Genomic DNA, 22,662 nt, shown 5'->3' with positions numbered 1-22,662 from the left:
AACAATAAAATCATTCTCTCTCTTAGCAGAATATTTTGATTCAATTCAGTTTTATTTATATAAGCCCCAATCACAACAGTTGCCTCAAGTCTCTTTTAAGGTAAAGACTTTACAATAATGGAGAGAAAACCTTACTTGGAGACACTGGGAAGGAAAAACTCCCTATTAACAGGAAGATGTCTGACTGAATGGGATGTGCTGGAATGTTCTAGAACAACCTTGTTTACAACACAGTGTAGGACCAACCCTGAGGTCCTGTGTCCATTTGTGACAGATCCACTTTCTGCTGCACAAGTGTAACCCACATACAATGAGCGTACCACTTTAAGGACTGATATGAGGAGAGATGGACTGCCTGCCCAATCAATCGAAATGCACAGGTCCCAGTATGCTTAGACCAATGGGAGAGCAGGCTGCCGCTGTATTTCCCACCCACGTTCGCTGTGTTAGCTGCTATGTGTGGAGTAGTGATGGGATTGTCACTACCCGATCCGTACCGGAAACCCGATCGGTACCCCGCATGCGCAAATCTTACGTCACTTCCTCTCTTTGCGACATTCAATATATTTGAATGATGCGGTTAGCGCCCAGTTAGCTCCTAGCATTTCTCAACAGCTCTGCCTTCTTTTCGACTGCCCGGGACATTTAAACAATGGATAATCCGTATACAAAGAAATTCATGCTTTTCTCCTCAACAGAGAGTGTCCCCCGATTGAGCAACAGCGCCGTAAAATAAGAAGAATGGCGCCTAATTACAGAGTTAATAATGCAGACTTTGTAATATCTCACGTGTAGATTCATCAGCCAGATTAAGTGTTTACTGACAATTGACAGTGCTAGCGCACATCATCATCACTATTCCAACAATCCTCTCCTCACAGACAAGCATAAACACACTCGACTATCGCTAAATCAGATTTAACACACGTTTGTAATGACGATAATTCAGTTTATAATAGGGTTTATTCGCTCGGTCAGCAGGTGGCGGTATCCTCGTACACTGGGGAGTAAACTGCCATTAAACGAACAGAAGAAGAAGAAAACATCTGCACATGCGCGGTACGGATCGGGTAGACCCGATTTGTACGGTCAGACTTTACACATGCGCAGTAAGGATCGGAGAGTCCTGATCCGTAACTTTCTTTTTATTTTTCGTTTTTGTCTACATTGTACTGAAATGCTTCATTATTGCAAACATTTTAAGATATACTTGTTATTCTTAACATCTTAACAGATACTCTGACCCATAACTATCGTAAAACGCTACGACCGGAAGTAGAAACCTTTCGCGCATGCGGGGTACCGATCGGGTTTCCGGTACGGATCGGGTAGTGACAGGGATTTCTGGCTCTTTTTAGAGAACCGGCTCTTTCGGCTCGGGTCAATAAAAAGAGACACCTCTTTCGGCTCCGAAGCGGCTCTTTAGGTTGTTTTGTTGCTTTAGTTAATTCATTATTAACAACAATATAAAATTATGCACAAAAGAATTACTAATGTAAAAAAAAAAGTGGTTTTATTTATATATGTTTATATATAAATATATACGGTGGTCCCTAGAGACAAAGCACGTACAAACTCCAAAACACATTTCTAGCATTAACTGAACTTCCAAAACAGCTACCTAGATCACTTAAATTACACATTGAAAGCATATGTGTTTTGTTTGTATATTTATACACAAGCACTCATATATATTCAAACAATTCAAAAAAATGTTCATTTACCTGTTACTACCACACACCAAATCCGGTCGTTGGTACTTGCTGGCTTGTGTAGCCACTACACTGCGCCTAGCATGCTGGAGCACTTCTGTTGTCTTTTGTACGTGTTTTGGAGTTTGTACGTGCTTTAGCGTTTGTACGTGTTTTGGAGTTTTTCATGTGTTGTGGAGTTTGTACGTGCTTCCGAGTTCGGACATGTTTTGAAGTTTGTACGTGCTTTGTCTCTAGGGGCCACCGTAAATATATTTTTATTTATTCACTCCACATAAAATGTAATAAATAAATCATATAATACAAAAACCAACTATTCACATTTCAACTTTTATCTATTTAAATTTTCAGCTTTTTCCTTTTAAACTAATTTAAAGTGAAACAACACAAAACACTGCAAACCACAACACAATTAAATATAAATGAAAATACGAAAACAAAAAGAACATGCATATTCTCTGTCATATAGGCCTGCATGAATAAACTTTCTGTATCCTTTATTATCTGCAACTGAAAATAGTTGTGGATGATTACTATACCTTTCTAATGTGATGTTGTCGTCCCTGGCTCTCTTTCTCTCTCTTTCCCTCCCGCTCTGTTCCTGTGCTACTGCGAGTGTAACTACCGCCCCTCCCCCCTCTCTTCCCAGCGCTGGGAAGAGTGGGGAGCAGAAAAAAAGTGTGAGAGAGAGAGAGAGGGTGAGAGAAAGAAAAAAAAAAAAAAAACCCACCGGCTGGCGATAAGGTGCCGGCTCGCGTCGTTCACGTCAAAGATCCGACTCTAACGGTGTGTTCACACCGAACACAATGGACGCGAATAGAGCGTCAGGGTTACATGTAAAGTCAATGGAAAAGCCCGTGAAAATTTGGAAGCAGATTTGCGTCGCCAAAACACGTGAAACGCGTGTCAGCGTAGCGCGTCTGGCACGTTTGACTCGCGAATAAAACCACGCGCGTGAGTTTTTCTGTTGCATTTTGTGCATACGAGCGTTTCGTGTCTACCGCTCGAGTTGGAAAAATCTGAACTCCAGCGTCAAATCGCGCCACGACAACCAATCAGGAGCCTGGTGACGTGGCTGTGACCTAGGCCAAAGGAGCAGATCCAGCCAAAGCCCTTCATACTTCAATGGAGGGAAGGCTAATCAATGCTGTAGCAAACAACCTGGAGCTGTACAACACCAGCTGCTTTCTGTACCGAGACAGGAATAAAAAGGTCCGAGCTTGGAGGAAGATATGTGAAGAGATCGGGCAACCTGGTAAGTTCATTCATTTCTCTTTTGAAAGTTTTCACTGACCCGGGGAAGCCGCACAAAAGCTAGCAAGCCACTGCTATTTTCCCACTGATGTACAAATACCGTTCTGCTTTTATGCATGTTGTCATTTAGGAATATATTTTATTGTTTATTGATAAACAGCACACAGTGGTCCCGCTCATCCGTCACTGCTTTGCTTTTTCGCTGATTGCATTCTGCAGCCTGATTGAGAAATCTGCTCCGTGTCGTGTCGCCTGCGTGTGCCAAATTTATCACGTTTGGTTTTGATAACCATCACGTCCAATAGAAAAAACAGCACAAAAACACCCATAACTACGACCCTCATTTGGAAATAGACACCTGCACCACGAGGGAAAAAGGCGCACGAAAGTGGCAGGCAGATGAAGACAAAACGCGGCATAATAATACTTTTACGTTTTGCAATCTACAAAGGTTTGCACTTTGAGAATCAATTGTGAGAACTGTGACCAATGTTCATGTGTGTGGGGAAAAAAGTGTATAAAGTGTGTGGCGAAGGGCTAGTTATTCTGAGAACCCCTGCTGCAATAAATGAGGGACCACTGTCTACTTTATGATTATTATATTCAACCTGTTAACATTTAATATTGTATTGATAGAACCAACTGATTCTGCAGCAGAGCATCCCCTGTTGCTTCTCCTGGCTCCCCAGTCCCTGAGCTCCTGCTGCTGCACCACAGGTATGTAATTGTAGCATCAGATGTACAGCAAGCACTGATAGCTTTTTACTTGGTGGGATTCCCTTGTAAATCACCTTTACTAAATGTCTTCAACCAATCTGATTATATCCTGTTTGGGGTTTTTTTTCGATGTTGAAATTAAAATCTAGTAGCAGCCTTCTCATTTCTTTGTGTTTTGTGCTGTTTTACAGGCCCACAGAGGAGGACAGCTCGAGGCAGATGAGGGACGGGTCCCAGGACGGTCCATCGGCGGTGGAGATGGCCATCCTGGAGTCCCTGAAGAGGCCACACCAGTCTCCAATGTAGCATTTCCTCCTCAGCCTTGTTCCTGCTCTGGAGAGCAGCTGGGTCCTTTTTATTCCTGTCTCTCTTTAAACACTTATATTTTATATATTTATGTTTAATGTATTTCTGTGTGAGAATTTTAATATTATTTCAAATAAATTTTTATAATGACTAATGTCTCGGTTCTACTACACAGCAAATGTTAGCACACGACTTGACACATGTAGAATTTATTTCATATTATACTAATGACAAAATATACTAATACAGTGGGATGCAAAAGTTCACTGGATTTACAGAAAGTGTGCAATAATTGTTTAAATAAAATCAAGCAGGTGCATAAATTTGGGCACCACAAAGAAGAAATGAAATAAATATTTAGTGTATATCAATGTGTGTGTCTCCTATATGATATATGGGGTTCCTTTGGGCGTGCTCCCCATCCAGAACTCCACAGCACAGAGGGAAGTTCCTGCGCTCCTGGAATCCCTCTGTGATGGACCGACAGACTTCAGTTGAAGGCACAACCATGAAATCGTCCACTAGACAGTCCCAGATGGCCGTCGCTACCTGGGGGATGATGTGGCTCACCGTGGACACACCAACTCGAAAACTGAACGCGATGGTCCTGAAGGAGTCCCCAGTGGCAAGGAACCTGGACAAAACAGTTTAAAATGAGTATTATGTGTACTGCAGTTACAAAATACATTATTGAAATTACAAAATTACAAATTACAAAACATAAATCTTACATAAAACATTTTGTAATTATAAGGATAATTACATGATATATATTAGATATAATCTAAAACAGTCTGCGGTGATTATATACAAATATTCAACTATCCCAGAATTAAACCAGGTCTAAATAAAAAGGAGTGAGTATCACTACAAAGGTTAACTCAGTGGTCCTAATGCTACAGTTTGATATCAGCAAACACCGAGCGCATACATTGATATGACACCACAGCTATGCTAACATTGCAAACACTGATAACAGCATAAAATAGTAAATGGCCTGTATTTATATAGCGCTTTACTAGTCCCTAAGGACCCCAAAGCGCTTTACATATCCAGTCATCCACCCATTCACACACACATTCACACAGCATAAATCGAATTAAATCGGGACTTGATGAGACCTTCTGAGTATCACTAGAAATATTATAAACAGTCGTCTCCGTACCACAGTTTGCTATCAGTAAACACCGAGAGCATTCATTGTTAGCATAGCACATCCACGGGCACCAGTGTATAAATGGATGGTTTAGCATATATTACCACAGGTATCAATAAAGGACTACCGTATTAAATACTTTTACTAACCTCAGGCAGATGGACAGGCGCTCTGCAAGTGGGATTGAGCGCCTGTAATAGGTGTCTAGGCGGGCGATTCTGGGACCGACAGCGTGGAGCTAAACTGTTAGCCTTCATTAGCTCTAGTTGTTATCAACTGCCTGAAAGTTCATCTCAATCTGCTTCCAGAAGTTAGGTAACACTTGAAGCGCAACTTATGTTTATTTTCCTCCATGTTGTATTACAGTTATTAAAGAGAAAAACAACATGTCCTGTTATGTTATTTAGAGCCCCGCATTTTCTGACCGAGAGACACCATACCATTGTCTTCGGCCGTGATGCACTGAGATCAGTGAGCACATATTGTATGTCTCAGTTAAGTCTGTTTTGCATTTTATTGTTGAGAAACTGAATTTATCTTAATTGTTTCAGTAATAACTGTCGTATATGCACTGACTTTACTTGGTTTAATGCATAGTTTGTGTAAGAGAGATGTTTTATTTTTGCAAATTTGAGTATTTTAATTGCAAATTGATGTTGAATGTGATTTCAACAAAATCCTAAGTTGTGAATTATAGCTAGAACAGCATAATTAATATTTGAATTGCTCTTCTGACCCTGTCTGTTGACAGGTCAGGGTTTTTTCTTTTGTATGCTGAATTGTTCCTGAGGTGGATTCCTCCGGTGAAATAGATGGCGAGCCTTCCCACCTGGACTTGGAGAGACTGACCCATATGGAAAAGATATATATAAATCTTATAAAGTTTGTATCTGTCTTGTGTGAAACTTGTATGAAAAGCATACAAGAGTGAAAACAGATATAAGATCCCTTGAAAAAATTATATAATGAAACTTGTATGTTTTGGATACTCACTAGAACAATATATGAAAGTAATGAGAAAGTGGCCACTTTCATGAGTAAATCATATAAGTTTTTACTATTTCTTTTCCATATGGGGAGATTCGCTTCTTTTCCACTTGATGATCTGCTGCACCTTGCCGTGTGGTAGGACTGTATCACTCACACTTTCACACACAGCTGGTTATACATGAGACCACTGACTGACATTCTCTCATCCCTATTTTCTTTCACACCCTGGGAATTTTTTGGACTTTACCCCTTGGACATTTTTTATTTGGGACTTTAAATAATGAGCTGTTGTGTAGAACATTCTCCACATGTGAAAAGAGTGTGAGATTTTCATTTGAATGTACATTGGATTTGTGTAATTTGTTTCTTTAAGAGTTAAGGAGTCAGGTTACTAAGGTGCACCCCAGCATTGAAACCCAACATTGAAAACCAAAAGTAACACTTGGCCAAGTCATTGCTTTAGTAGTTTATGTATTTTATTTTTCTTTTAATTTTTGTAAGTTTAGTAACCCTTCTACCATTGTAAAGTGTCTTTAACCTGTGCTTGTCAACCTTATGGTTTATTTCACTAAAGTTGTCTGGTTCTTTCTTCATATATTCTTTTCAACAATTCCCCTTACTGTGTTACACAAGGGTTACAGTTTCACAATAAGACCGGTATTTTAGCTTGGAACTATTTTTTTTCACTAATGTGTTCTTTATGTTTTAGAGCATTAAAAGGTTAAGCTTGTACAACGAGTTAAGAACATACCATTTATTTTCTGTGCTCCACTAAAAGAATCTGTATCAGACATTAAACAATAGATGACAGCAAAAGTTAACATAATCAAAGAGCTTGTCACCTTGGTGAAGCTACAGCGAGGATGCAAAGTTCAGAATCAAAGAACAAATAATGCAGCTGTGAAACTGAAGCTGTGCATCCTGGTAAAAAAAAACCAACAAAAAAACAGGCTGTACAGAAATAACAGAAAAATGAGAAGATGAAAATCTGAGAACAGGTGGTGGAACTGTTGTTGTTTTTTGTAATCACACTCTGGAATATGAGATAAATTAATATTTGGAATTAATATTCACAAAATATTGGACTAAACCGAAATTCTAATTAGACCAGAAATCTTTTTTTCTCTTTTCTCGCCTTTTCCCATCCTCCCACCATATTCACTATTGTGAATAATTTTCACATATGCTGCTCAAATGAGAGGTTTTAGAACTTAGTTTGCATTTGAATAGCATTTTATCCCCCTAGGTACATTTTGTCACATAAAGCATCAGTGAAATACCATCAAAGGAAAAACGTATGCCTCCAATTACTATTTCCCCTTCATCATTTTAACTGAAGGTAGCCATATTCAGCGACAAGGGAGAGATATAGTTGCCTTGGCGGCTTTGAAATACTGTGGGAGCGAGGGGCTAAAGCTGTGAATCGCATTTTATTTGAAAGAAGCAGGGTTTAGGGGACATGAGATGTGACCTTGTCTGTGGTTTTTTGTGATTGACACAGAGGGAAAGAAGCATGAGGACACACTGAATCCGTTATTGCCTTCCTATCCAAAATGACAGGCATCTTTTTTTCATGTTCAACTCAATCACTGGCTTGGAAACTGACAAAATCAGTCAGAAATTACTTATTTGGCAGTTTATTTTTAATGTCACACTTAGTGGTCAAGTTGGTAAATGTGGCATGTGGCAATATACATATGTACAGGCAGGGAGCTCAGGAAATCTGACAGAGAAACAAGAAAGTAGGTAAACCTGGAAACAGGGAAGCACTGAAATAGCAGCAACCTGACAAAGACTGAGTTTACCTGTACTTTATTATCACACTCTTTGGACTGTCTTTTAGTTCTCCTGCAATCCAGATGCTGGGAAAAAGTTAACAACAATGTGGAACTGTTTATCAAAACAAAAGAGGAAAGAAGCTCGAACAGGGACCAAGAATAAATTCATAAAAATAGCAGTGAGATGCATGAAGAAGAAGAAGAGGAAGACGAAGAAATACTCAAACTAATGATTACAATAAAAAAAAAATCCAATGAACAGTCAAGAACATAAAGGAGGGTAAAGATTCAAATTTGAAGCTGTAGATGATTACAACAGCAATGCCATTTAAATAAAAAAAAAAAGAAAGAAGCTTTTTCTTCATCAGCATTATTAATAGTGCCTACAAGCTGGCAGCTGGCAGTGTAAGCCAGTGTGGCATCTTCTTCATTTTTACGCTGCCACACATTAGCTTCCTCGTATTGTCATTTTTCCTTTTCTTGCATATCACATTGCAGACTAAACCTGAGCCTGACCGGCGCAGGAAGGGAAAGGAATCTCATCCCTCCCTTTTGGAGGGTTGTAAACGTATACATGGCTCTGCGTGTGCCAGCCGGACACACAGAGGAAATGACAGGCTGCCATATGGACCACCAGCAGTGGTCCGGCGCAGCAAGTCAACCTGGTCACTTTAGAAATCTGTTCCATCCAGACGACTCCAAGCAGCCCGCTTGAATCACTCCCCGTCCTCATGATTAGCCTGTCATTACTGCATTAAAGGCCCCACGGTGTCCATCAGGCCAATCAACCTCAGCACTTTCTCTGTGCCTGGATTACAGCGCTGCGTCGTGCCGTGTCAGTGGGCCGCATCCAATCCTGACGGCTCAATGTGTAAATAAAAGTAAATCTGAAAATTCCTCGTTGTGTTTGCTGCTAAGTAGGATGCACTGAAACGTAAAGTGAGCACAATACCATGCATCTATTTATTATCTCTACTCAGCAGTTTATTTTGGACTAATTGGGACAGATGATTAATTATTATATAACCCACGACAAGCCATGGTAAATTGGAATTAAATGACGGGCTGACATTGCATGTCCCAGTTCAGTTGTGCAATAAGCTAAGAAGGATTCATTTGCCTACTGTGATACATTGACTGCTGTATTCATCTTCCCTCTGCACTTATTCACAGATTAGCAGCATGACTGGATAGTAAACTGCGTGTTTGGAGGTAAGCACTGGGGTGTTTTATTCAAGCATCAGTCTGTAAGGGAATACAGCAGACCTACTAGCTGCTGGAACAGAATCCCACCTACATGCAATGACTGAATGTTAAAGCAGCATCATTTTTCTTTGTAACAAAATACTAGGAAACTATTTGTGATAAACAAGTAAATTGTAAAAGATTCTTATGTTTTAGTACAGGAGCTTTAGCTTTAGTTTCCAATGTGAGGAACAGCAAAAACCCACAATAATCCATATCAGGAGAGAGGTGGGATGGTAGATGGCTTATGTCAGTTTGCTTAAATGAAGGCCATTAATTAGACATTAAATGATATGGCTAGGACGGGTTAAAGTGAAAGAAAACTTCGTCAGTCTTGAGATTGTCTTCACTTGGAGCTCGGTGTGGGAGTGGAAGTCATGAAATGTTTCTCCCACTGAAAACACTACGTCCGGATGAACAAAATCAATTTTCTGGTATTTACTGAATAAAAGCTCATCTATAATTCGGAAGAGTTAAGTTCTTATCTTAAATAATGATTTAATAATCTCTAGAACCTCATTCAGCAGCAATGACTGGGCGACCGTGGCTCAGGGGGTTGGGAAGCGTATCTGTAACCGGAAGGTCGCCGGTTCGATCCCTGGGCTCTCTGTCCTGGTCGTTGTGTCCTTGGGCAAGACACTTTACCCTCCCGCCTACTGGTGTTGGCCAGAGGGGCCGATGGCGCGATATGGCAGCCTCGCTTCTGTCAGTCTGCCCCAGGGCAGCTGTAGCTTGCCTCCACCAGTGTGTGAATGAATAGTGGCATTTTAAAGCGCTTTGGGTTCCTTGAAAAGCACTATATAAGTCCAATCTATTATTATTATTATAATTTAAAGCAATGGCTTCTTTATCCCTCTCTCACACCATTGTGGAAGAACCTTGGCCTGCTCTTCTTTATAACAATTTTTCAGTTCAGCCTTGGTTGAGCTCTGAACTTTGACTGGTCCATTGGAGCACCTTTATCTTTTTTTTCCAGCCATTCTATGGTAGATTTGCTAATGCACCTAGGTATCATTGTCCCAGTTTCAGCTGAGCTGTAGCTGTTGGACAGATGGCCTCACATTTGACTCTAGAAGACTTTGGTACACAGAGATGAGCTCATGCTTGACTCAGTGACGCCAAGTTGCCAGGTCTTGTACCTGCTAAAAAAACACAAATCATCACCGCTGTGCATGATAGCTGGTAGGCGGTGTACTGTTTTCTAATTGTAAATCCATGTCCCTTAATACTGAAGATGCTAACTGAGGGCTGGAGGGTGTGTGATGGACCTCTTGGGTTTAACCCTCCCAGATTAATGGGAAGCAAAAATTGTTTCTCTAAGATCACTACTGATGACTTTCCTCCTTGGCATTATGTTAACACATACATGCTTTTATATAGGCGCAGACATCCAGATAATCAATTAATCAAGTGCATTTGATTATCAGCACCTGGGTTCTATTTGCCTTCTTAAAAGATAATCAATTGCAATATAGCACATCGTGTTTTGGAGTTTTTCTCCAGTTGTGTTTTCCCAATTTTAAGAGCAGATAACCTTTATCAGGCTCTGAAAACTTTGGAATTTAAAGGTGTACTTTCTTTTTATGATTTGTTGACTTAATAGTTGTGACCAAATATTTTGTAAAGCTGCCAATTTATATGAAGTGATGGGAAATAGAAAGCTGCCTATTTCAGTCTCTCAACAGACAGCCATTCAAGTAATGTTAGTCAGATTGTTTAAAACCCAAATTTAACTACTTAGTAGCCACTGGTACTTAAACTTTGCAAAGTAACTCAGATTAACTATCAATTAAATATTAACAACAATGGATATTTAAGCAGATTGAATTATTTAATTTTATTTTAGTGTGATCTAACTAATGGGGGTCTTAAATATGTTTATCACACTGTAGCAGTTTTACTGTGAAACTGTCATCTTTTGTCTCCCATCCAGACCCTCCCACTGTCGATAACAACAGTATTTACTGCGCCTCTCTCCCCTCCCCAATTCAATTTCTTCACTCTCCGAAGTCACTGGCAGGCTGGAGGAAGACATATGCACTGTCAGTGCAAAATCTAATCAAGTCTGGGGCTCCGTACCTGTTATGGTTGCTGATATTCAAAATGGTCCTAATGGCGCTGTTGGTGCTGTTTGTGTGTCACTGTTGACACTCCTAATGTGGGTGATATGCACAGTTGCACTCTCCCTGTGCTCTCAGTGACACATTGCATTTTTCACACAGTAGATGGTCAATAAGTTTCCGCATAATGTCACTCTGTCTTGCCCATTTCCCTTTTTGCTTCCATGATAGCTGTCTGTTGCATTCCTTTAGGATTTGTGAACAACACCTAATAACCGACGGATGCACGCCTGCCTGATCTTTCTCGCCTGCCCACCGCCTTTCTCCCTCTTCTTCTGCAGTGTCTCCATTTCTCTCCATCTCTAAATAATTACTTAAATGTATCTATTAGTGGCCAGGCGTTGGCGCAGGATTAACTGAAATGCCAGCCTCTATGGGAATGCAATGCATTCCAATGCAGGTATACTGCTCCACGGCAAAGATCCTGTGTTCTTGTAGTAAAAAAAAAAAAGCACATCTGAGGAAAGTGGACCATCCTAAACTGAAGAGTGATGATCACTGTCAAAGAGATTGATTGGCAGCTTCACTGTCATGATAGCATGTACGTTTCCTGTTACTAAATCCCAAACCTTTGATCAAATGAATGTTGGGACTGACTACTACTGAGCACTTCCTTTGTTCATGTCCCCATGTGGCTTCTTGATCTCACTTCCAACTAACAGTGATGCACACACAGATTTTTTTATTGCCTTATTATCAGTGACAAAACACTCTGCAGCATCCATGTACAAAGAAAAAAGTCTTTCAAGTGTGCAACAAGGAGTTTGGCTTATCATTTATTTTACCTTTCAGAAGTGATCGTTTATATAAATTCACATCATATCCCAGAGTATGAAAATAGCTGCTTTGATCAAAGAAAAAAAATGTAATGGTCTATAAAAATACTTTATTTTGCAGTTTTTGGGGAATGTCAGAATCTTTCAAAAATGCCACAATGTTTCAATGACATTTGGAAAACATAAAGTAGGAATTGCCTGGTCTGACACAGTAACTACTGTTTTCGAAAAGGTAGGGACATTTTTATTTTCTTGATGGGTTCATTGCCGTTTCCTGTTCCTGTACTACAATGTCCTCAAAATAATTTTAATACTGAGTTTTAAAGGCTAGGAAAGACACGGAGAATATCAGCATTTGTCAGTGTAGCCATAGTAACTACATCCGTTGGTTATTAACTCCGCATTGTGCTGCCTCAAAAACACTGTGGGCCACATTATGGCCCCTTTTTGGAGCCTGACCTGACAACATTTGTCATATTTCACAAATATCACCTTGCCTGCTTGAGTACTGGCCAAAAGCCTCATTGACTTCTGAATGAATTTTAATTATCATTGCTTCAATACAGCCATTGAATGAAAAGAACACATAACTTTTTTCCATACTTCACAGATTACAGTTGGATTATGAGCCAGATGACATACTGTGTCACGGATTTTCTGGTTAAGTTAACAATTGCTCACTCTTATCAGTTTATTGGTGAATCATCTAATTCAACCAGGTGTATACATAACCTGTTGTCTAGTTGCAGAAGACTGCTTTTTTTTTCCAACCTAGAATTAGAGTTTTTGATAATGTGCTCTTGTCTTAGTTATCAGAAGTGTTTGTATGAGAAGTTTTATTAGATTAGGAAGCTTTGTAGGGGTTTCTTGGCTCATTCTTCTTCTGGTTACATAGATAATTACAACTATTAATTTTCCAGAGAGTGTGGGGTTTTATTTGTTATTTTGACCTTGAAAACCCAGACGTTTATTTGCTTCTTAATAGGAGTTGGCTCATCTTTGTTATTAATTACTTGGTTGTAAAATAAATGGCATTTCATTTCATAATAAAAAAAAGATTATTTTCTTGTTTTATCTGCTTGCACACATATTTTGGGGAAAGTGTTTCAATATGTGTCTTTTGGTGATATATACAAACAGTACTTTTCCCCCAAGGCACACCAATGGCCTAGCCAAACTTTCAAGGAGCGCCTGTATTCATATCTGCTTGAATAGCATTTATGCTAGCTTACGTACCAGTGTCAGTTCTTGTTTTGGTTGCATTAGCAGGAAAAAGGGGCTTTGGATTATCTGAAGGGAGATTATCTTCTTTTTCAACAAGTGCCAAAACAACATAAATTTAACCCAGGTCAAATTTTCTTTGGAGAAGAGTTTGGTTCTTAGTTCCTCATAAATAGCCTGGCCCACAGTAGCTTCTCCCAACAAGTGATGCACTTGAGCTGAGGTCTGTTTTACCTGGTATTTTACTTCTTTTTTCTAAGTAGTGGGTGGCACAGATTTTGTTTGCTGACTTAAGAATATTGTCTGGTTTCTCCCTGACATACTGTTATCCTCCTCTCTGTTAATACAAGCCTTTGATGGGTCATGTTTTCCACCATCTGTACAAACTTCCTTAATTTCACCTTAGCAAAAAAATATTTTTTTCAGTTTTCTAGTATAGAAGTGCATATTTGCAAATTAGTAGATACAAATACAGATACTGACTGCAGGGGAATATATAGTGGAATAATATGTGGCTATCACAGTCCCTGGGGACACAGGTATTTGCTTCCTGGAAGACAATTTGGGAACCACTGGTCTAAATATTCATGAAAAGCTGTAAAAACTCATTTCAATGTATTTTTTTTATTTCATTTTCTAAATTTGTAAAACTTTTAGCATAAAAAGCAAAAAACACATATCATGTATCTATCTTTACTTATTTTTATTTTCTTTCAATTTTTAAATTGAAGATGTAAATTCTTTAAATTATTGCAATTTAGTAATGGTGCAACTAGATTGACAGTCACAGCATGTTTGTAAGTGATTACATTTATGATATAAACATTAACGTTTAACAAGAAACTGCAGATCAGTTGCAATCAAACAGCGTTATTGTTACAGGTCAAAGGCAGAAAAGTCACCAGCACCATTTTGGGGCAAATGACCCCCATTTATTTGTGGCTGCGCTGAGCGGGGCTCCCCTTGTAGCTGAGGATTTAGGGGGAAATAGTCTGTTTTTTAATTAGCAGTATATGCAGGAAAATAGATTTCTCTGACATAGCTTTGCAAAAATGTTGCAGACAGTGACGTTAAGATAACAAAGATGGGAAAAATCAAAAAGTCCATTTTTTCTTGATTGCTTCATTGATGGGCTGTTTCTCAGTTTGCGTCTGTGGCCAGCTTTTCCTGTGCTGCATCAAAGCTTTATTTGCATAGCACCTGTTAAAAGCATCATTTACAAAAGGGCTTTGACAGAAGGAGCTGAAATTTCACATTCTACTTATGTTTAAGAGTACATCCTTATGAAAATGACTCATCATTTTCTGTTTTGCCCCATGGTTTGTTTTGCTAAATTCAATTATCAGTTTGGATTATTTTTTGTAATATTTACCAATAAATTACAACCCCCAAATATATAAAATTAAATTATATAGAATAAAATAAAATAAGGCAGCTGGTAGTTGCTGGTAGTAGTCCCACATTTTAGCTACAAACCAAAAAGACGGTCTACACACGTACATTATTTCTCATCTGTTCTTTTAAGTGAATAATGTTCTTGGATGGGAGAGAATACTAATAGTCTAACCTTAATTGTAAGCAAAAGCTCCCACTCTGTTTAAAAGTTGGATGTGTATAAGCTTTATTTCAGCACTTTCATGCTTTGATTGGATGAACAACGCCTGGAGTGTTATAGTTCAGTACTTTTAACACAAGTGCACACAAACACACTAATAGCCACTTGGCTTGAGGGACTTTGCAGGAAAGAACAAAGACACATGTGCACACTCTGGTTCTGCAGTTGTCATCCTATTTTTCAGAGACACTTTAAACAATCAATGTCCTCTCCAGAGTAATCCATATTCTCCATATCCGTGTTTGCAAGACCTAAAACATCAATTATTGTGTCAAATTTTATTCTGAAGTCAAGAATGACAAGTAGGGCATACAAATGAGTCCTGGATACACATACACACACACACACGGGAACACACACAAACTTTATTCCAAATGCATGCAAGCTATGCTTCTTCCTCCTTTCCTTGCCTCAGACACACAAATACCCCCATCTTACACATGCACACACACACATTCATCCCCATAAGCAATCCCTTTTTTTTTTTTGAATTGGAAAGCGGGGGGGCTGAGAGGGGTTTGGAGCGCAGCTTGCTAGCTAACGTACATAATGAAAAGTGCAAGCTCTGTCATTTTCTGCAGATAAAAGTGTTCTGATGAGAGTCGGAGACAATAGCAGGGCATTAATCTCCTTGACATAACAAGCTTTGGCTTTAAAACACTCACTTCCCCCATTCAGAGGCCCTCTAACTATCTAAGGCTATACTCTCCAAAAATGTATTAGGAGTTCACATATAATATATTCACATACACAACATGTGCAAACTGCAATTACACTAATAGTAACTAAATATAGGTATGTGTGGTATACATGTCAAAAACAAGGGTCAGGTATTATTTTTTAAAGGCTTGCAATTATTGGTTGTTATTGATTAGTTTATTTCTTTTTTTGGTTATTGGTAGTAAGCAAGTAAACTGCTGATTAAAGTAGTATAGTTATAAGTTATGAGTACACCCAAAGACAATGATTTAGCTCAGGTTTTGAAACCCTTACAAATGAAAGCTATTAACAGAGCATTAGGACACAACTGGTGTCGAAAACATCAGTGTACAGCCATTTTCAGATTTCTCCAGAGATGGTTAATTGGGTTCAAGTCTGCAGATTGGCTAGGCCTCTCAACGAGATTCACACAGAGTGGTCATGAATCCACTCCGTGTTATCTTGGCTGTGTCTTTAGGGTCATTGTCCTGTTCGATGATGAACCTTCGTCCCAGTCCGAGGTCTAGAGCACTCTGGAGCAGGTCACCATCACCAAGAATGTCTTGGTGCATTGCTTTATTCTTCGTTTACACAACCCTGAATAGTCTTCCAGTTTCTGCTGCCAAAACAAGATCCCAACAGCATGATGCTACCACGACCATGCTTCACTGTTGGGATGGTATCAGCCCAATGATAAGTCATGCCTTGTCTCCTCCAGACGTGATATTTGGCATTTAGGCCAAAGCATACAAACCTTCTTTCAACAGATCAGCGAATTTTGTTTCTCATGGTCTCAAACTTCAGGTGGGCTGTCACGTGCCTTTTAATAAGAAGTGGCTTCTCTCTGGTCCTCCTCTATGAACAGAGCAACACTGGAGCTCTGTCAGAGTGACCACCGGGCTCTTGGTCACCTCCCTGACTGAGGCCCTTCTACACTGATTACTCAGATTGTCCAGGTGGCAGGCTCTAGGAAGAGTAATGATGGTTCCAAACTTCTTCCATTTACAGATGATGGAGGCCATTGTGCTCACTGAGATCGTCAATACTGCAGAAACCTGTACCCTTCCCGAGATCTGTGCCTCCATACAATCCTGTCTCAGAGGTCTGCAGATAATTCCTCAGATTTCATGGCTTGGTTTTCGCTCTAACATGCACCATCTACAGATTAGTGCCTTCCAAAATCATGTCCAATCAATTGAATTTACCACAGGTAGACTCCATCTAACAGATGATCAGTGGAAATAAGATGCACCTCAGCTCTGTTTTGAGTGTCATCAATGTCAATAGTTATGAACATGTCATATTTTTGTTCTTTTATTTTTAATAAATCTGCAAAAACTTCTAGCAAACTTTTTCACTTTGTTATTACGGGGTAGTATATGTAGAAGTTTGAGGTGAAATTTTTTTGGGATAAAACCAAAAGCTTTTTCACTTTCATGTTATTGTCACTTGAATGACAATACTCTGGAAATTCAGAAATTATTAGTATTATTATTATTAGTAACTATTGTTGTTACTATTAATATTTATTCTTGTCAGAGGGGAGGATAGAAGGTGAAAAAAATACAAAAGTTGCTCAACATGAATGCTCTAGCAATGTAAAGCAATTTGCACATGAAGTAAGTAACTGGTTGGGAAGACACCTGGATTTAGGAGATAAATCCTTCACATTATGTATATACCTGAATTTTTAGTATTTAAGCATGTAGAAAACAGCAGGATTCTAAAAGCTCTTTATGCAGTGATGTGATGATTCTCTTTGAGTCCATATAAAGAGACATCAACCTTTATCTTCTTGCATTGCCCCCTAATAAAATACTGCATTTAAAAATGAATTACTATACAAATGTATTATTAGAGACTTGAGTCTTCTTGGCTTTTGTTTTTCATATATATATATTTTATACAGAAACAGGTAAATGATCTTGAAGCAAAAACAGGAGAGCAAGAATTTAAAACCTCTCCAGTTGTGCTTTTACACAAATGTAACAAACATTCACATTTAAACAACTGACACAGGAGTTCAATAGAAAATCAAATACCTGGTCATGCTAATTATCCAGTTATCTGTCACTGACTCGTTGCAGAAGAAGGAAAGAAAATGCAGTCTGTAAATGAAAAAATTGAGAAACTTTCTAGTTCAGTCCTGGCCAAATGTTCGCCCTGACGTTGGTCTTGTATTGACATTATCTGCTTGTTAAGTGATGACATATTGAACCTTTTTCAGGATCCAAGCCTCTGCTGAGTTGGCTGAGGTCCTTGTCCTTTCAGCATGCTGCAGCACTGTGTCCCTTAAATCTCAGTCAGTTGTCATTCTCCTATATACATTCTTTCCTTCTTAATTTGTGCTTTACATGTGCAGCACACCTAAGCTAAAGTGTTAAAAAAGAAAGAAAGCAAAGGATGGCCTGCACTACAGATTTCTGCCTCACTGTGTTCCAGACACTGTGACATTTTAACAGGTAAGAAATGAATTCCATCCGGGCCAACTAAGATTTCAGTATAGACATCATGACTCTTTGAAAGAACTAAAAGAGGTCATCTCAGACAATTTCTTGGCTAGACTTTTGTCATTTTTTTATTTTTCCTTTATGTCATATGATGATTCTTGACTCTGCCCACAGGGCGCTGGCAGGTGCTGCACCTCACAGAGAGCTCTTCATTGTGTATTTATCAAAGCAGCAACCTGGGGCTAAAAAAAATAAAGCCACAAAGTAACAAAAACTGAAGCGCTAGTAATGGCAACTTAAGTGAGTCTCATGCTAAAATGCCCAAAGCATAAAAACAGCATGTTGTATTCTTCCTACCAAATTTTTAGTAAATCATCCATCTTGATGCTGGAGTTAGGAGCATAGCCATGTTGATTAACAGGTGTGCTGATGCAGCAGCTGCTAAGCTACACCTTCACTAAGTGGAATCAGTGAAATGACCCCTTGATCATTTTTGTTCCATTAAAAAGGGACCAACAGCATAAACTGACTAATGATATCACTTGCTGTGTGGCACCCATCGAGAAATTTGAGCTTCAGTTTTTGGTGAAATTCAAATTTTTTGGTTTCAAAAAGTCCAAAACAAAATGTAAGCTATCGGAGTCGCTACTTTTATCCAATCTGTGCTACTTTCAGTGGGAACAATCTAAACTGCACCCCTAAACGTTTTATCTGTTTCCTGTGCTGCTGCGTTTGTTAAGCTGACAGTGCATCTGTAGCTGGCCCCGGGCTGGCACAGCTTTAGGTGTCAAGTAGCCCTCAGGACTATAGTGTAATTCAATTTTCATCTTTATTTTTATCCAAAATCCTATTTTTTTTTATTTATTTATTTACCCTATATATTTATTGTTTGCTTTTGGCAATCATAGACGAATTTGGACCTAGAAACAGCTAATCAAGTTAGGCTATAAAATCCAGTCAAAATGTTTTCTGCATTTTATTTTAAGTTATCACTAGCTATGCACTCATAAACGCACAGGTTAAAGCTCAGATTGATGTATTTCTCAAAGCTGTATTATGCTATAATAATAACAGATAGGCTCATAAAATAATCACATATATATCAAACAATTTTAAGAAGACATAAAGCTGTCCACAGCTTCTCACCTCCTCAGCAGCTGATGGTAACTGCAGGCAATATGAGATATGTTTTATAGATACCTTTTATAGTTTCTGCGGATTTCTCAGATATTTTCGTACAGTGCAGATTCATCTCAATATAGAAATGTGACATATACAGTGTGACTGCCTTTCCCACCATAACACCTTATATCAAGGTATATGCTTACCCTTGCTACTTTTTTTATTTATCCATGTATTGCTCTTTAATCTTCAGTTGCCAAGTGATGCATGGCTTGCAGGGCGGCAAATTAGGTGGCTGAAAGTTCGAGTTAGTTCGTGCACACTTGTGTTTTTATTTCTTCTTGCATTTGAGAATTGTTCAGATTCAATCACGGGTGTTGAATTTTGAAATTGAAGGTTTGGACAGATAGGACACATTTTCCTCATTTTCACTGTCTTGAAGGTTTCCTCCAATGGTTCCGTTGCACTGTCTAGGTCCATTTTGCTGCTGGTTCAGCATAATGCTAATTTGCATTTCATGCCCTACAGCTGCACAGCACAGCTACAGTCCTCTTGTACAGCTTAAAGCACGTTCCCTTGCTCAAGGGCATCTTTAGAGAGTTACTCATTGCTTGCTTTTAAAGTATTACAAAAGATTCTGGTTGGGATTAAAAGCTGACATGGCAGCAGCACTGAAATAAGCACTCAGCAAGTTAAATGCCAATAAAAAGGTGTTTTGGTGGGTAAATCAATATGGCATGTGAGGAGGTAGCATTTGCATTCCTTGCTGATACAAAGCCGTTACTTTTTATTTTTTCCCCCCCATTAAATTCTTACCTCTAATGGCTAAGTACCAGATAGGCAGCTGATTTGTTGCCTGTGCTGCACGTCACACTGTACTTGACAAGGGAAATTCCTTTAAAACGTGTTACAGAATGCTTCAAGCAAACATGTGCTGCAGAATGACCCCTCTTGGCTGTCTTTGACCTTCATTGACGTACTCCTTTGATACGATGAGTGCACTGCTGACCCCTCCGTAAATTCCTCCATGACTGACAGAGGCAAAGAGGAGTTCATAGGAAACTCCTAATGCGGCTCCTGACAAGTGCTTCCAACCTCGCTAACGATGACAGAGGAACTTCCCACACAATCAGCCACTGCATCAGTCTCCCGGGGGAACCGGGGGAAGAGCACGAGGTAGCGCAAGAGACAGGGAGAGAAAGTGTGTGTGTGTGTGAGTGTGTTTAGGCTGGAGGGGTGAGGAAAGGCAGTTGACATTTCTTTGGCAGCACATGCAAACTTAGGTTACATGTCTTGGCTGCAGTGAGCGAAATGTTGACAGGGCTTTGCTTGTTGGTTGTATCACATCAAATAAAATTTAAACTGATAACACTTTTGGTTCCTAAGCTAAAAATTAATAGAAGCTATATATGAAAATTATAGACTTTAGATTCATGTTTTTAACTCATTTGGATGTATAAGGCTTTGAATAAGATCCTTCTGCTCATGTTGGGGTTCTTAGCATTATTTACCAAACACATATGGTTATCTACATCTTTACTAGGGGAGGAAATTGTTAATGAAATCGCAACAAATTGTTGTTGTTCTTTCCGACTGGATTTGTTTTTAGATCAGACGTCAAAATTTGAAGTATGTTTGTGTATGTATTAAAACTAGTGCTAAGGTTCACGTTATTTTCATCCCATTATTATGTGCATTTTTAAAAAGTTTAAGTGGAAATGCTATAAAAGAAAAGAAAAGACAAGGCGAGTTTATTTATGAAGCACCTTTGAACCACAATAAAAAGGGCTTTTTCCATAAAATACATTAAGTCTAGAAGTAGAAGAAACACAGTGAATACGATATTCATGTAAAAGCCACACTGAAATGGGGTGGAATACTGAATAGTGTTTTTTTGGTTTTGTTTTGTTTTTAACTTGGTTGAGATGGAAAAGTTTTTTCCTGGTGCGCTGCAAGCAGATGTTGCGAATAATTAATGACATATAGTTATGCACTCAATGATGAGACCAAAATTCAGAAAATAGAAATTTGGGATAAATTCTTGTGAAATTTGCACTACAACTGTACAAAACAACTGAATGTTGACAGTTGACAGTAAATTTGAAATTAGTGATGTGTTGGTCGCAAACGAAACGGCTCTTAGAGCCGACCCTTTGAAGTGAGCGACGCCTTTTTTCTTTCTTTCTCTCACCCTCTCTCTCGCATTTTTTTCCCTTTCACTCAGCACGCGAGCCTTGTGCTTTGCGCTGGGAAGAGGGGGGAGGGGCGGTAGTTGCAGTCGCAGTAGCACAGGAACAGAGCGGGAGGGAAAGAGAGAGAAAGAGAGCCAGGGACAACAACGTCAGATTAGAAAGGTATAGTAATCATCCACAACTATTTTCAGTTGCAGATGATAAAGGATTTATTCATGCAGGCCTATATGACAGAGAATGTGCATCTTCTTTTTGTTTTCATATTTTTTCATATTTATATTTAATTGTGTTGTGGTTTGCAGTGTTTTGTGTTGTTTCACTTTAAATTGGTTTAAAAGGAAAAAGCTGAAAATTTAAATAGATAAAGTTGAAATGTAAATAGTTGGTTTTTGTATTATATGATTTATTTATTACATTTTATTTGGTGTGAATAAATAAAACTCCAAAACACGTAAAAGAAAAAACCACAACAGAAGTGCTCCAGGATGCTAGGGGCAGTGTTGAGCTTTTGTTACCTAGTGGCTACACAAGCCAGGAAGTACCAACAACCAGATTTGGTGTGTGGTAGTAACAGGTAAATGAATTTTTTTAAAATTATTGGAATATATATGAGTGCTTGTGTATAAATACACAAACAATACACATATACTTTCAACTGTGTAATTTAAGTGATCTAGGTAGCTGTTTTGGAAGTTCAGTTAACTCTAGGAATGTGCTTTGGAGTTTGTACGTGCTTTGTCACCGTATATATTTATATATAAACATATATAAATAAAACCACTTTTTTTTACATTAGTAATTCCTTTTGTTTATAATTTTATATTGTTGTTAATAATAAATTAATTAAAGCAACAAAACAACCTGAAGAGCCTGCTCTTTTAGTGTGCCTAGCCGAAAGAGCCGGTTCCGTAAATCCCATCGCTATTTGAAATAGCTTTGAATGACTTTCTTAAAGTGGACATTTCCCACAGTTCAACTTAATGAGTGACTTATGAAACCCACTTCAGTCATAGAGGGTTGACCAAGGTGACTAAAGCTTGGACATCCCAAACAACCTATTTATAACATTTTGCTATATCACAATACTATTAATCTTACTTGACCAACAAGAATTGGTGACTGCATGGATGCTACTTTTATTCCAGTATATTTAAGAGTGTACTTTGTACTGTATACAATTTATTTCAAAGCAATAATTCCTCATTATTTTTTTAGATTTTAAACTATAAATCTAACCAACTGAGGCAGCATGGTGGCATGGTGGTTAGCACTGTTGCCGCACAGCAAGAAGGTCCTGAGTTCAATTCCA

Source organism: Pundamilia nyererei, unplaced genomic scaffold (assembly GCF_000239375.1).
Source record: "Pundamilia nyererei isolate P.nyererei 1_Seehausen unplaced genomic scaffold, PunNye1.0 scaffold00040, whole genome shotgun sequence".
Lineage (NCBI taxonomy): Eukaryota > Metazoa > Chordata > Actinopteri > Cichliformes > Cichlidae > Pundamilia > Pundamilia nyererei.
This window is presented reverse-complemented; position numbering follows the sequence as displayed.